Raw genomic sequence first — 14,631 nt, forward strand, 5'->3', positions numbered from 1 at the left:
AGCTACAACAAAATTAAAAATTCGAAGCATTCGAAATGCTTACATGAATGAACATAAAAAAGTACTGAAATCACTTAAGAGTGGTGCGTCTACAGACGGTATTTATAAACCCAGCCTTGCTTGGTTTGATGCTGCAGAGCGGTTCTTAAAACATGTAGTCGAGACTAGAGAGACGAGAAGCACTTCGATAAGTAATATTTTACATTTATTATGTTACCAAAACATCTTATTTAGTAATATGTACAGCCGTTTAATCAGCTGAGACAGGTGACGCCATTTTGCAAACTGCGCAATTACGAAGAATTTGTGGCGTCCTGTGTGAACGGTAGCTCACAGCGCCACTCCAGAATGACTTGGCTTGTGGCGATACTTTCGTTGCGTGTGTGAACCCGGCGTAATGTGTGAAAAGTATTTGCTAGCCCATTTAAATATGGCGCCTGGAAAACAGCTGTTACAGATTCTGATTTAGTCAGCACGATCACTGTTTCTCTTCAGTTAGACGAGGTGTAAACATCTTCAGTCAAATATACCTACTTATCCTTCAGTGCGAAAAAGGTCACACGTCCATATTAGCCGAATATTTTTAAAAACAAGACGAAACCTGACAGCCCAGCACTTTCCAAAACCTGCTGCGTTTACATGCGTGCAAAAATCGATTGCGGTATTGAAAAATCGGCAACTGTAAGATACGGATTTTCTGGTTCTTATGTTCTCGCATTTAGAGTTCGCTGCCAGACCGCTAGGAGAGTTGTTGTCTTTTTGTTTCCTTGTCGTATTTGGAACTACCTCGGTTTTGAATCAAGAGCGGAAAACGTGCAGACAGTCTGTTCACTGTTGCCACGTGGCGTTGGTAAAGCTTTTAAGAGGAATTGAACGTACTGATCTTTTGCCCAATAGGCCCAAAAACAAAAAAAAATTGTGGTCTTTAATTACAACAAAGCCGACCATGAAGATGAGGCACACGTGCATTATTTATGTTTATGTCAAATAGTTAAATGATATCGAAGCGGTGACTTTCATGTTTCATCCAAGCCTAATAGGCCATTGCTTATATACTACTATCTACAGACTTAATTTTTCTTGGCGAAGTTTTCGAAATAGGTGTGTGTAAAAGTTTTTGAGTAAAGTGGCTTGCCCGTGGACCCAGTAGTGTGTGTGTGTTTCAAGGTGATGGCTCCATATTAATAAAGAATAGTCATAAGCACACTTAGCCGTCGCACTTTTGTCTAGTTTGGTATTGTTCGTTAATGGTATTGCGCACCCATTAAGAGTAATGTGACACCATTGCACTCAAATCGTGTTAATTGGCCTCACTTCGGCGGAGAACGGCTTTGACGTACAGTTTCAACAGGTGATCATTAGAAAATTGGCTGTGTTGCTGTGTGCAATCGTTCGTTGAGTGAAGGTAGGCTGTCGTGGCCGCTATGTACATAGTGATGGTTATATTGAACAGTAATTACCGATTACCTTATGATCTTGTTGTTATCAGAGTATTTCCACACCAGTTCTTGGGATAATACCAGATAAGGTCATAAATACCTCGCAAGGTGCCGTAAGTGCCTATCCAAGCGCATGTGAATAAAAAGGTAAAGGAAAGCGAATCTCCTTGTATCCGACAAAATTGAAAATTTCCGTAACGTCTGTTCACCCTGGGAGTCCCGTGATGGAACATATGAATGGCTGGGCTAAAGAATTACACCGATATCTAATGTGATTAGCAGATGTACAGTATATTAAGGCTTGGTATGTTAAGTTGTCGTAAGTGAGCCATTCGCAAAATTGATAGATCTTCCATAAATGACAAGTTATTAATGAACTGCTAACAACCACCGATTTTGTACGGTAGACCTTTATTGTTATTATTAACGGGTCGTTCTTTGTGAACCAAAACAAATTTTCCCTTAGTAAAAAGGAAATCAGATGAATCTGTGTGGTAGAAAACAGTTTTTGCTGATTATATCCTAATGATCTAAAGTGTTAAGTTACAACGTTGTGTACACACAAGTATTTGATGCAAACTAAGAAAAACCACGAAAGTGTGCATAAAACCAACGTGCCTTGAGAGGTGATTGACTCAAAAAGAAACAAAGATAGTTACATATATGTAATGATAAATCTCTTTAGTATCCTCCTGACTCAAATGTATGGAGTGTCATTGAATGCCTTCAGAAACACCCAACAAAAGCAGTAGAGGCAACATTTTTATTTTAGAACAGTAAAAGATGAGATAATACCTGTTAATGCTGCCCTAGCTTGTGCTGTTAATATAATGTGCTTGTGAATGTGTTTGTTCATCTGTAGTGTACCATTTGAGTACAATGTGTGTGGGGCATGACTCATTTATGTTGGTAATGCACAGGCCTTACACACAAATGCCATCAATTATATGATGTGCTTGTAGATTTATAAATAAACTCAAATTTTTCAACTTGTCACTGTTCCAGTTACACTGGACAGTCTTTTGTGTGTTGTCAGCTGTTGTTGTGCACATACAGGTTTGATGCAGCTCTCCATGCTTCTCTATCATGTGCAAGCCTCTTCATCTAATGCAATCTACATCCTTCTGAATCTGCTTATTGTATTCATTTCTTGGCCTCCCTCTATTGTTTTTACCCCCCCACACTTCCCTTCAGTACTAAATTGGTGATCCCTTGATGCCTCAGAATGTGTCCTACCAACCGATCCCTTCTTCTAGTCATGTTCCGCCACAAATTTCTCTTCTCCCCAGTTTTGTTCCGTACCTCCTCATGAGTTATGTGTTCTAACCTTCTTAGTTCTTCTTGTGTAAATTGTTTATTGTCCATGTATCACTTCCATATGTGACTACACTCGATACAAATACTTTCAGAAAGGACTTTCTGACACTTGAATCTATAATTGATGTTAACAAATTTCTCTTCTTCAGAAACACTTTTCTTGCCATTGCCAGTCTACATTTTATATCCTCCCTACTTCAAACATCATCAGTTATTTTGCTTCCCAAATAGCAGAACTCATCTAGTACTTGCAGTGTCTTGTTTCCTAATCTAATTCCCTCAGCATCACCTGGTTTAAGTAGACCACATTCCATTATCCTTGTTTTGCTTTTGTTGATTTTCATATTATACCCTTTATTCAAGATACTGTCCATTCTGTTCAACTGCTCTCCCAAATCGTTTGTTGTTTCTGACAGAATTATAATGCCGTAAGCAAATTTCAAAGTTTTTATTTCTTCTCCATGGATTCTTTTTTCTCCTCCAAATTTTTCTTTTGTTTTCTTTGCCACTTGCTCAATACACAGATTGAATAACATCGGGGGTAAGCTACAATGTTGTCTCAGGCCCTTCCCAACCACCGCTTCCCTTTCATGTCCCACCACTGTTATAACTGCCATCTGGTTTCTGTACAAATTGTAAACAGCCTTTCACTCCCTGTATTTGACACCTGCAATCTTAAGAATGTAAAAGAGAGTATTCCAGCCAACATTGTCAAAAGTTTTCCCTGAGTCTACCTATGCTAGAAATGTAGTTTTGCCAAGTCTACAAATGCTAGAATTGTAGTTTCGCCATTCCTTGACGTATCTTCTGTGGGATTTCCCTTTTGTAACCACATGGCTTTTTTTTCTGAGCTGAAACATAGTGCTGGCTTCATATTTAGCTTTTTCTGTTTGTTATTAGGGATATGAGCAATGATGTAAAATCTTCAGAGTTACCTTGTAAATTTAAATCCTTTGCATATATTTTGTTACTTTTGTGAATGGTCTGTATTTCAGAACTGTAAAATATAATTGAAGTACTACAATATTTAAAAGATTGTTTGTCTATAGATATTACTCTGCAAACTATTGTCAAGTGCATGGCAAATGGTGCTTCTCATTGATTATTTGGGTTTTCTCCCATTCCATAACTGTTTCTGTGTGTGATTTAATTTGTCTAATCTTCTCTTTGCAATCCCTATGGAAGCAGTAAACAGAGGGCTGTAATATATTCCTAAATTTATCACGTAAAGTTGCTTCTAGAAACTTTCCAAGTGCACACTCCCGAGGGTCTCGCAAACCTGCGACAATTTGTGCTGCCCTTCTTTGTTTCTGTTTAATATCTCCTGTAACTCCTATTTTGTATTGGTCCCATACACATAAGAGGTGTTCTAGGATGTGTTGTGTGAGTGTTTTGTATACAGTCTCATATGTAGATTGATTGCATCTCCCTAGTGTCTTATCAAAGAACTGCAGCCTGCCACTTGCCTTACCTATGACTGACACTATTGGATCATTCTTTTTCGTATTCCTACAGATTGTGACACTCGGGTCTTTGTATGACATGACTGATTCCAGCAGTGATTCACTGATATTGTAGTCATGGGGCACTATGTTCTGTCAAGTGCACAATTTTACATTTCTGAACATTTGAAACAAGTTGCCAACATTTGTACCATCTTGAAATCTTATCATGATATGACTTTCAGTGCCTTCTCTTTTAATAAATTTACTATGTTTTACCATTTACCATTTCAAGAATGTCTTGCTTTTGCACCTTGTTTCATATTCCAAATATTTGTAAGAAAGCTGGGCGGTTAGTGATATAATCTGGGCACTATTACAGTACTACAGTGCTCTGAAAAATAGAGGGAAACATTCCACATGGGAAAAATGTATATCTGTTATGTGCAGGTGTGTGTGTGTGTGTGTGTGTGTGTGTGAAAAAATGCAGATGTAAACAATCGTTGCAGACAACACTCATCTTGGAAGTATCCTCCTGTCTAGGTTCCATGAAAATTCATCACATAAAAACTGTACAATGTAAAATACTATTAGATTAGATATATGTGATTACTGTAAATCACAAGAGCAATAATGTCTCTCATCCAAAGTTGATGGTAAATCCACATAATAAAGGACGCTTCTGTGAAAATGGCCATATATGTATTGTAATTATCATCTTATTATGCCGAGAATGCTTCTTGTAAGTATTCAGGACTGTAGGACCATCCCAGTATTCGAAAAAAGTAATTGATCGAGAGTTGTCGATTCTCAGCAAATTTCTATTATGGAATATTCACCGAAGGTAACAAAGAAACTCGTGTACAACCATTTAAAAACAGTTCTTGATAAAATCCAGCCCATTGACAGAGCAGCAGTTAGCTGGACGTTACAAAAATAGATGGTATTGAAGACATTTCAGATATGTTATCCAGATTTTTAAATCTGTCTAATCACTTGTAATTCACAACTGGGAGTTTTCATCTATTGAACTAAAGCTTCATGTAGTGCGAGATTCCAGACAACATGCATGACTTTTCTGTGAGAGTAGACTTGGTAGAACACTGGTAAGCTACCTTCGTAATCGGTAAATGACTCTGCACATATTTGCTGACAGACTTAAATAATGCTGTAATTGCACCCATATAGAGTGGAGTTTTGCACTCTGGTGCAAAGGTCTTCAACAAGCTCTCATCTAACATAAAGCAACAAATTGGGAACCTTTCTAGTTTGGAAGAAAATTAGATGCGACTCAGTCCAAATGTCTGAAGCTATGACACTAAGACTTCTAATTTTAGTGTTCTGAACATATAACAAATTATGAAAAAGGATAGATTGCTACTCCTCATGTAGGGGAGACACTGACTTGCCTACAGACACAGTGAAGAGATTGCTTCTTTCTATAAAACACACAACATTCACATGAGCGCAACTCTCACCTCGTCATGCATGCATGACCACTACTGTCTCTGGCTGCTGTGTGCGAACCCCCAGTGGCTGGAGACGGGGGAAAGGGGGGGGGGGGTTGCTGGCTGATGCACTTTATAAGGGGAAAATGTTATTACCAAAAATTTCGTAGGTCATGCCCAGTGCTCTAATGAAAAGCCAGACAAAAATGAGCTATGTATTTTTATTATATGGAGAGGGGGAGAAAGGAGGAGGACAATGACAGAGATAGGGAGGGGAGAAGGAGATTAGGACATGTACTCAATCCCCAGACATGTTAGAAATGCATGCTTTCTTTTCTGTTTTCTTTCTTTTTCGTGTAACCAGATAGTGCCACAGTAAAATGTGGCTGGGAACAGCTAGTGGATTACTAAGAACATGCCACTAAAAAGGAGACTGAATTGTGCTGTTGACCAAATTATTTTTCAAATGTTTTCTGACTACTCCCATCAAGTTGATGACTTTCAGTTTCATTATTTCCACTTTGTTTGTTTGTGCCAGTAGAACAACATTCTAGTCTGAGCGATTCAAGTAAGTTGTGGTGGCCTCTTTCCTGATCATGCAGACACAGACATCTGTGATGTTCCAGTATTGGTTTAGGAAGTCATTTATGACAACTGCATCAGATTTTTGTGCATATTCTTCTACTGCAGCCATAAAAAGTTATCTGTTCTGCTCTTTAATATCATGGCAATGAAGGAAGGTAACACTTTATCCAAACTGTTGATGATACTCTAAGTAAAGATAGTTTCCCTTTGTTTATTAACAGTACAGAACTTAAACGTATTTGCTCTGCTGCTCGAGTACACTGTCAGAAGTGTCTGCTCAGATTACATTTTCTCACACTTTGTGAAAATGCATGTGAGGTGAAGTAGAGAGTGAAAATTTGTGAAAACTGAGTGAAAACAATGCACTAAATAGCAGTTGATCAAGACACCAACCAGAGACACAAAACAGTCAAAAAATTTTGCAGATGACACGCTGAAAAAAAAAGCACTAAAATGGATGTATAATAATACAGTTCGTTAGTGATGTAATTTTAAGAAATAAAAATTTGACGCATGGATGATGACACATAGGTGTAGATACATGTCTGGGTAAATATTTCAAAACAACCCAGTCTTTTAGTTAGATTTGTTTGACTAATACCAGCAAATGACTTAAAGTAAAGCTTTTCATGTGTGTTAGTTCCTCATGATTTTCCTTCATTTACACCTATACTCCACAGGCCACCATGTGGTGCATGGCAGAGGATACCCTGTACCGCTGTTAGTTATTCTCTTTCTTGTTCCACTAGCTAATGGAGCAAGGAAAAAATGACTGACTGTATGCTGCCATACAAGTTAGTGAGCCTTGCCATTCCTGGAAGGGCATGAATCATCTATGTCAAACATAGAGCTCAGAGTAAATAAGTGGGCAATCACAGTTTGTTTGTGAACATCAGGCCACATACTGTGGGAAAGTATTATTCAACAGGTGTGGAATCTACTTGCTGGAGAACATTTGTAATCTCTGTTTAGCAAGGAGGAATGAAGGAGCTCTGGCACCAAGGAAGACAAATATGTTGTATATAAGTGACTTGTTATATGCTATTCACAGAACGTTAACAACAAGAAGTCTTTGAGGCAATAATTTTCGTTGGTTCCCATGTAACCTTTTAGAAAGTTTGTGATAATATACAAAGTTAATTGGGACCAATCTACCCTTCATTTGAGTATAGAAGCAGTGTTTTGTTTTATAGCCACTTCATGTTCAAAAATCTGCACGGAAGAAAGAAGTTCGATGCCGAGGAAGAACAGGGCACTGCATAGCAGGACCCTGAGGTAAACCAATGGAGTTGCAAGGCTGAATATCTACACCAATCTAATAAAGGAGTATTAAGATGGTGGTATTAGGTATAGCTGCCTGGAGTAATAGGCCTAGAACAGATCATGCTCAAGCAGTCAAAACATTGTCCCACTAGTAAATACAGCAGTTGTCATCTAATAAACACTCCATGAACCCTAATTTTTCTTACCTTTTCTTCTTGGTCCTTAAGTGAGATGTATATTAGTGGCAGTAGAATCATTCTGCAGTCTTTTGCAACTGATAGTTCTCTAAAGTTTCTCAATTTTGTCTTGTGAAAAGAATTTCTTCCTTTAAGGGATTCCCATTTGAGTTCGTGTAACAATTCTGTAAGACTCTTGTTTTGATCAAACCTGCTGATAACAGGTGTAGCAGTTCGCCTGTGAATTGCTTTTATAACTTCCTTTATAACTTTTATGACTTCCTTTACCTCCTCCCCATGAACCATGGACCTTGCCGTTGGTGGGGAGGCTTGCGTGCCTCGGCGATACAGATAGCCGTACAATGGAGGGGTATCTGTTGAGAGGCCAGACAAACGCATGGTTCCTGAAGAGGGGCAGCAGCCTTTTCAGTAGTTGCAAGGGCAACAGTCTGGATGATTGACTGATCTGGCCTTGTAACAATAACCAAAACGGCCTGGCTGTGCTGGTACTGCGAACAGCTGAAAGCAAGGGGAAACTACGGCCATAATATTTCCCGAGGGCATGCAGCTTGACTGTATGATTAAATGATGATGGCGTCCTCTTGGGTAAAATAGTCCCCCATTTGGATCTTCGGGCGGGGACTACTCAAGAGGATGTCGTTATCAGGAGAAAGAAAACTGGTGTTCTACGGATCGGACCGTGGAATGTCAGATACCTTAATCGGGCAGGTAGGTTAGAAAATTTAAAAAGGGAGGTGGATAGGTTGAAGTTAGATATAGTGGCAATTAGTGAAGTTCGGTGGCAGGAGGAACAAGATTTCTGGTCAAGTGACGACAGGGTTATAAACACAAAATCAAATAGGGGTAATGCAGGAGTAGGTTTAATAATGAATAGGAAAATAGGAATGCGGGTCAGCTACTTCAAACAGCATAGTGAGCGCATTATTGTGGCCAAGATAGATATGAAGCTCACACCTACTACAATAGTACAAGTTTATGTGCCAACTAGCTCTGCAGATGACGAAGAAATTGAAGTAATGTATGATGAGATGAAAGAAATTATTCAGGTAGTGAAGGGAGACGAAAATTTAATAGTCGTGGGTGACTGGAATTCGGTAGTAGGAAAAGGGAGAAAAGGAAACGTGGTAGGTGAATATGGATTGGGGCAAAGAAATGAAAGAGAAAGCCGCCTGGTAGAATTTTGCACAGAGCACAACTTAATCATAGCTAACACTTGGTTCAATAATCGTAAAAGAAGGCTGTATACATGGAAGAGGCCTAGAGATACTGACAGGTTTCGGATAGATTATATAATGGTAAGACAGAGATTTAGGAACCAGGTTTTAAATTGTAAAACATTTCCAGGGGCAGATGTGGACTCTGACCACAATCTATTGGTTATGAACTGTAGATTAAAACTGAAGAAACTGCAAAAAGGTGGGAATTTAAGGAGATGGGACCTGGATAAACTGAAAGAACCAGAGGTTGTACAGAGTTTCAGGGAGAGCATAAGGGAACAATTGACAGGAATTGGAGAAAGAAATACAGTAGAAGAAGAATGGGTAGCTTTGAGGGATGAAGTAGTGAAGGCAGCAGAGGATCAAGTAGATAAAAAGACGAGGGCTAGTAGAAATCCTTGGGTAACAGAAGAAATATTGAATTTAATTGATGAAAGGAGAAAATATAAAAATGCAGTAAATGAAGCAGGCAAAAATTAATACAAACGTCTCAAAAATGAGATCGACAGGAAGTGCAAAATGGCTAAGCAGGGATGGCTGGAGGACAAATGTAAGGATGTAGAGGCTTCACTAGGTGTAAGATAGATACAGCCTACAGGAAAATTAAAGAGACTTTGGAGAAAAGAGAACCACTTGTATAAATATCAAGAGTTCAGATGGAAACCCAGTTCTAAGCAAAGAAGGGAAAGCAGAAAGGTGGAAGGAGTATATAGAGGGTCTATACAAGGGCGATGTACTTCAGGACAATATCATGGAAATATAAGAGGATGTAGATGAAGATGAAATGGGAGATACGATACTGCGTGAAGAGTTTGACAGAGCACTGAAAGACCTGAGTCGAAACAAGGCCCCCGGAGTAGACAACATTCCACTGGAACTACTGACGGCCTTGGGAGAGCCAGTCATGACAAAACTGTACCATCTGGTGAGCAAGATGTATGAAACAGTCAAAATACCCTCAGACTTCAAGAAGAATACAATAATTCCAATCCCAAAGAAAGCAAGTGTTGACAGACGTGAAAATTACCGAACAATCGGTTTAATAAGCCACAGCTGCAAAATACTAATGCGAATTCTTTACAGACGAATGGAAAAACTAGTAGAAGCCGACCTCGGGGAAGATCAGTTTGGATTCCGTAGAAATATTGGAACACGTGAGGCAATACTGACCCTACGACTTATCTTAGAAGCTAGATCAAGGAAGGGCAAACCTACGTTTCTAGCATTTGTAGACTTAGAGAAAGCTTTTGACAATGTTGACTGGAATACTCTCTTTCAAATTATGAAGGTGGCAGGGGTAAAATACAAGGAGCGAAAAGCTATTTACAATTTGTACAGAAACCAGATGGCAGTTATAAGAGTCAGGGGGCATGAAAGGGAAGCAGTGGTTGGGAAGGGAGTGAGACAGGGTTGTAGCCTGTCCCCGATGGTATTCAATCTGTATATTGAGCAGTGAAGGAAACAAAAGAAAAATTCGGAGTCGGTATTAAAGTCCATGGAGGAGAAATAAAAACTTTGAGGTTCGCTGATGGCACTGTAATTCTGTCAGAGACGGCAAAGGACTTGGAAGAGCAGTTAAACGGAATGGACATTGTCTTGAAAGGAGGGTATAAGATGAACATCAACAAAAGCAAAACAAGGATAATGGAATGTAGTCGAATTAAGCCGGGTGATGCTGAGGGAATTAGTTTAGGAAATGAGACTCTTAAAGTAGTAAAGGAGTTTTGCTATTTGGGGAGCAAAATAACTGATGATGGTTGAAGTAGAGAGGATATAAAGTGTAGACTGGCAATGGCAAGGAAAGCGTTTCTGAAGAAGAGAAATTTGTTAACATCGAGTATAGATTTAAGTGTCAGGAAGTCATTTCTGAAAGTATTTGTATGGAGTGTAGCCATGTATGGAAGTGAAACGTGGACGATAAATAGTTTGGACAAGAAGAGAATAGAGGCTTTCGAAATGTGGTGCTACAGAAGAATGCTGAAGATTAGATGGGTAGATCACATAACTAATGAGGAGGTATTGAATAGAATTGGGGAGAAGAGGAGTTTGTGGCACAACTTGACCAGAAGAAGGGATCGGTTGGTAGGACATGTTCTGAGGCATCAAGGGATCACCAATTTAGTAGTGGAGGGCAGCGTGGAGGGTAAAAATCGTAGAGGGAGACCAAGAGATGAATACACTAAGCAGATTCAGAAGGATGTAGGTTGCAGTAGGTACTGGGAGATGAAGAAGCTTGCACAGGATAGAGTAGCATGGAGAGCTGTATCAAACCAGTCTCAGGACTGAAGACAACAACAACAACAACAACAACAACAACAACAACAACAACAACTTCCTTTACTCCAACCTCATATTTATTCTTAACACTTAAACACTACTCAAGAATGTGTCACACAAGTGTCCTGAACAGGGTCTCCTTTATAGATGAATTACACTTTCCTAAGTTTGTCCAATAAACCGAAGTCAACCATTCACCTCTTCTACAACCGACTTTACGTTCTCACTACATTTCATGTTGCTTTGAAATGTTACACCTTGATGTTTAAGAGATATGACTGTATTAGGCGGTACCCTATTAATACTGTATTTGAACATTACAGAGTTGTTTTTCCTACTGATTTTGATTAACTTAAATTTTCTGACATTTAGAGCAAACTGCCATTCATCACACAAAAAAGTATTTCTATCCAAGTCATCTTGTATCCTCCTACAATCACTCAAAGATGATATTTTCATATACATTACAGTGTCATCAGTAAACAATCACACATTGCTGGTCACCCATTGCTGTTCACCTTTTCTGTCAGATAGTTTATGCATATAGAGGATAATAGGGGTCCTATTAAAGTTCGCTGGGACTCTTGTAACCTTTGTCTCCAATGAACATTTTCCGTCGAAGAAAACGTCCTGGGTTCTATTACACAAAAAAAATTTCCAGCCACTCAGATGTGTGTGTCAAATGCCTTCCAGAAACCTAGGAATATGGAAGCTGCATGTTGCCCTTCGTACACAGTTTGCAGGATATCGTGTGAGAAAAGTGCAGGTTGAGTTTCACAAGATTGGTGCTTTCTAAATCCGTGTTGATATAAGCTTATCACTCAAGGCTATTTATTATATTTGAACATGAACGTACTCAGAAATTCTGCAACGAATTGACATTAAGGATTTGGTCTGTAATTTTTAGGGTTCATTCTTTTGCCCTCCTTAGACACGGGAATCACCTGCATTTTCCAGGTGCTTGGGACTTTCTGTTGGGTGAGAGATTCATGATAAATGCAAGCCAAGTATGGGGCCAATACCTAAACCAGGGAACCGAGTGGATGCACCAGGGGTAACATACACAGGATTTACTTTAGTTTTTGTTCACATGAGTTTCTGCAAAGACGTAAAGTATATTTATGTATTTTACTGTGTTGACTAGTGTGTCCTACTTTATCCTAAGTTTTTATGTAGTTGACTTTGGAGTGTAGCATAAACCAGAAGCAGTGTAGCTAATTTACTTAGATTGCAACCGACAAGTGCCAGGGTTAGAGCTATATTCTTTGTGGTACAGATGAACTTTGATTAAAGATGGATAGGGATTGTGCCTGTTGTGTATGGATGCAGGGAGAATTGGCCATGATGTGTAAACAACTGGTACCTGCGTTCATCATGATCGGTAAACTTGAGACTGCTGTCCTGGGTGGTAGTGGCATTGGGGGCACCAGACATGAATACTTTCGCATATCTTGTGCCTATAGTGTCACCTGATGTCACAGCACCCTCCAGTCTCCTCATCCTAAAGGTGAATGACAAAAATTGCTAGCGATGAAAATCCTGGACGATATACAAAAATGTGTTCTAGCTGTGCACCTGTCTCCTTAAACCTTAAAAACAGATTTGAGGTATTGTCCACTGCCAAAAGTACGTCTGATCCAGTGTGGAATGTCTTTGTCTGTTGAGATTGGAGCCAATCTTCCTGCAAGGTCTGAACAAGTGCAGAGGGTGGGATTGCTTGTCATTGGGAGCTCCAGTGCTAGGTGAGTCATGCAGCCCATCAGGGAAATAGTTGGCAGGTCAGGAAGGAAGGCCAGTGTCCCCTCTGTTTACTTGCTAATAGTTCATGTCCCAGATGTGGAGGAGACTCTGCAGCAGTGACTGAGCACACTGGGTGCACTCGGTTGCAAATTGTGGTCCATGTTAGCATGAAAGGGTGCAGGCTGTTAGGTTTCTGAGGCCATCCTAAGTTCCTATCAGCAGGGCTGTCCGCCCCCGGTGACTGAGTGGTCAGTGTGACAGAATGTCAATCCTGAGGACCTGGGTTTGATTCCTGACTGGGTCGGAGATTTTATCTGCTCTGGGACTGAGTCTTGTGTTGTCCTAATCATCATCATTTCATCCCCATTGATGCGCAAGTTGCCGAAGCAGCGTAAAATCGAAAGACTTTCACCCGGTGAATGGTCTACCCGACGGGAGGCTCTAGTCACACGACATATTGGCATTGCTGTTTTGATGAAGACAGCTAGGTTCATACTTGGGGTGTAAGTGGAGCATTGCTTCAGAGCTGATCCCAGTTCTTTGGTTTAGAGCTGAGTGGAAGTCTTACACCAGTAGCTTATTTGATTCTGTGACAACATCGGATGCAGATTTCTTGACTTCTGCTTTTGGGTGCACACTTGGATTTTTTAGGACAGAGAAATCCCTACACAGGCCTGATACAGGTTCTAATTTCAGACAGGGAAGAATATTGTGTCCATTAATTAAAGAAAGTAGCATTCATCATGGCAGACTGAAGAAAGTAAATGTTAAGACAGAGTTAGCCGTAGCAGCTTCCATGGAAAGATCCCATAATTTGTCTCGCTTATAAATAGCAACAATGCCCGTGTATTACTGGAGATGGGTGTTAATAGCAGAGATGTTTTAAATTCTGATTAGAATGTATATCATAAAGATAAAAAAAAATACAATATCTAGTGAGGTTAGTACAGATAATGAATGCAAAATAATTTAGGTGAAGATAAGTGTTAAAGGAGGACCAGTCATCATCGTCATCATCATCATCATCATCATCATCATCATCATTGTCATCATCTGATGCTTTTATAAAAGCACTGTCTCAGGAGTATTAGTGGTGGAATTTTTGAGGGAAAACTTAGTGAAGCTTTCTTGTAAATTTCCTGGTCATAATTTAGGATTAGATACAGATTTCAACTCTCTAGCTGTAGACTGGGAGGCGCTAGTGATTAACATGAGTAGAAGGGACATGAAATTGTATGTAATTGTTGTAAATCCCTTATACGAAAATTACCTTGAGCAGCTGATCAGAAAAGTCAAGTAGAACACCTAGTTGCAAACAGGCCTGAATTTTTCTACCCGGTTAGAATGAAATGGGGCATCAAAGACCAGAAGAGCATTGCACCATCACTGAATATGAATGTAAAAAAAGGTAAGAAGAAATGTCTGTGTAGCATGCTTGAGTGGTCAACTTGAAAATTTCATCTACAGGACCGAAAATGATGAGCATCAGTGGACAAGAGTTTTGTACAACAGACCCTACATGTTAACATTCCGAGATATAAATAAAGTATCTTGATGAAACTTGACAGTCATGTAAAGGGGTCAAAATAAGGCAGTAACTATTTTGGCATTTTCATTTTAAGGTGTAAAACACACTCTGAAAGGTAATTTGGCATATTAGGAATATCTTCAAAACCATGATATGTGAAATAATTTGTTTCATATAA

General features: G+C 39.4%; 1 protein-coding gene across 3 annotated transcripts in view; it reads left to right on the forward strand.

Moving 5' to 3' along the window:
• Positions 1-1,188: 1,188 nt before the first annotated feature.
• The window catches only part of LOC126266706 (glycerol kinase), a 190,084-nt gene continuing 176,641 nt past the window's right edge, over positions 1,189-14,631 (forward strand). Inside the window, exon 1 of one of the 3 annotated variants that reach the window (XM_049971150.1) lies at positions 1,189-1,405. The gene's annotated coding sequence lies outside the window, so the exon portion shown is untranslated. Of the gene's footprint in view, positions 1,406-1,455; positions 1,587-14,631 lie in introns of those variants that run through there. The other 2 variants (XM_049971151.1, XM_049971153.1) reach the window with 2 other exon arrangements.

This window comes from Schistocerca gregaria, chromosome 4 (assembly GCF_023897955.1).
Source record: "Schistocerca gregaria isolate iqSchGreg1 chromosome 4, iqSchGreg1.2, whole genome shotgun sequence".
Classification (NCBI taxonomy): domain Eukaryota; kingdom Metazoa; phylum Arthropoda; class Insecta; order Orthoptera; family Acrididae; genus Schistocerca; species Schistocerca gregaria.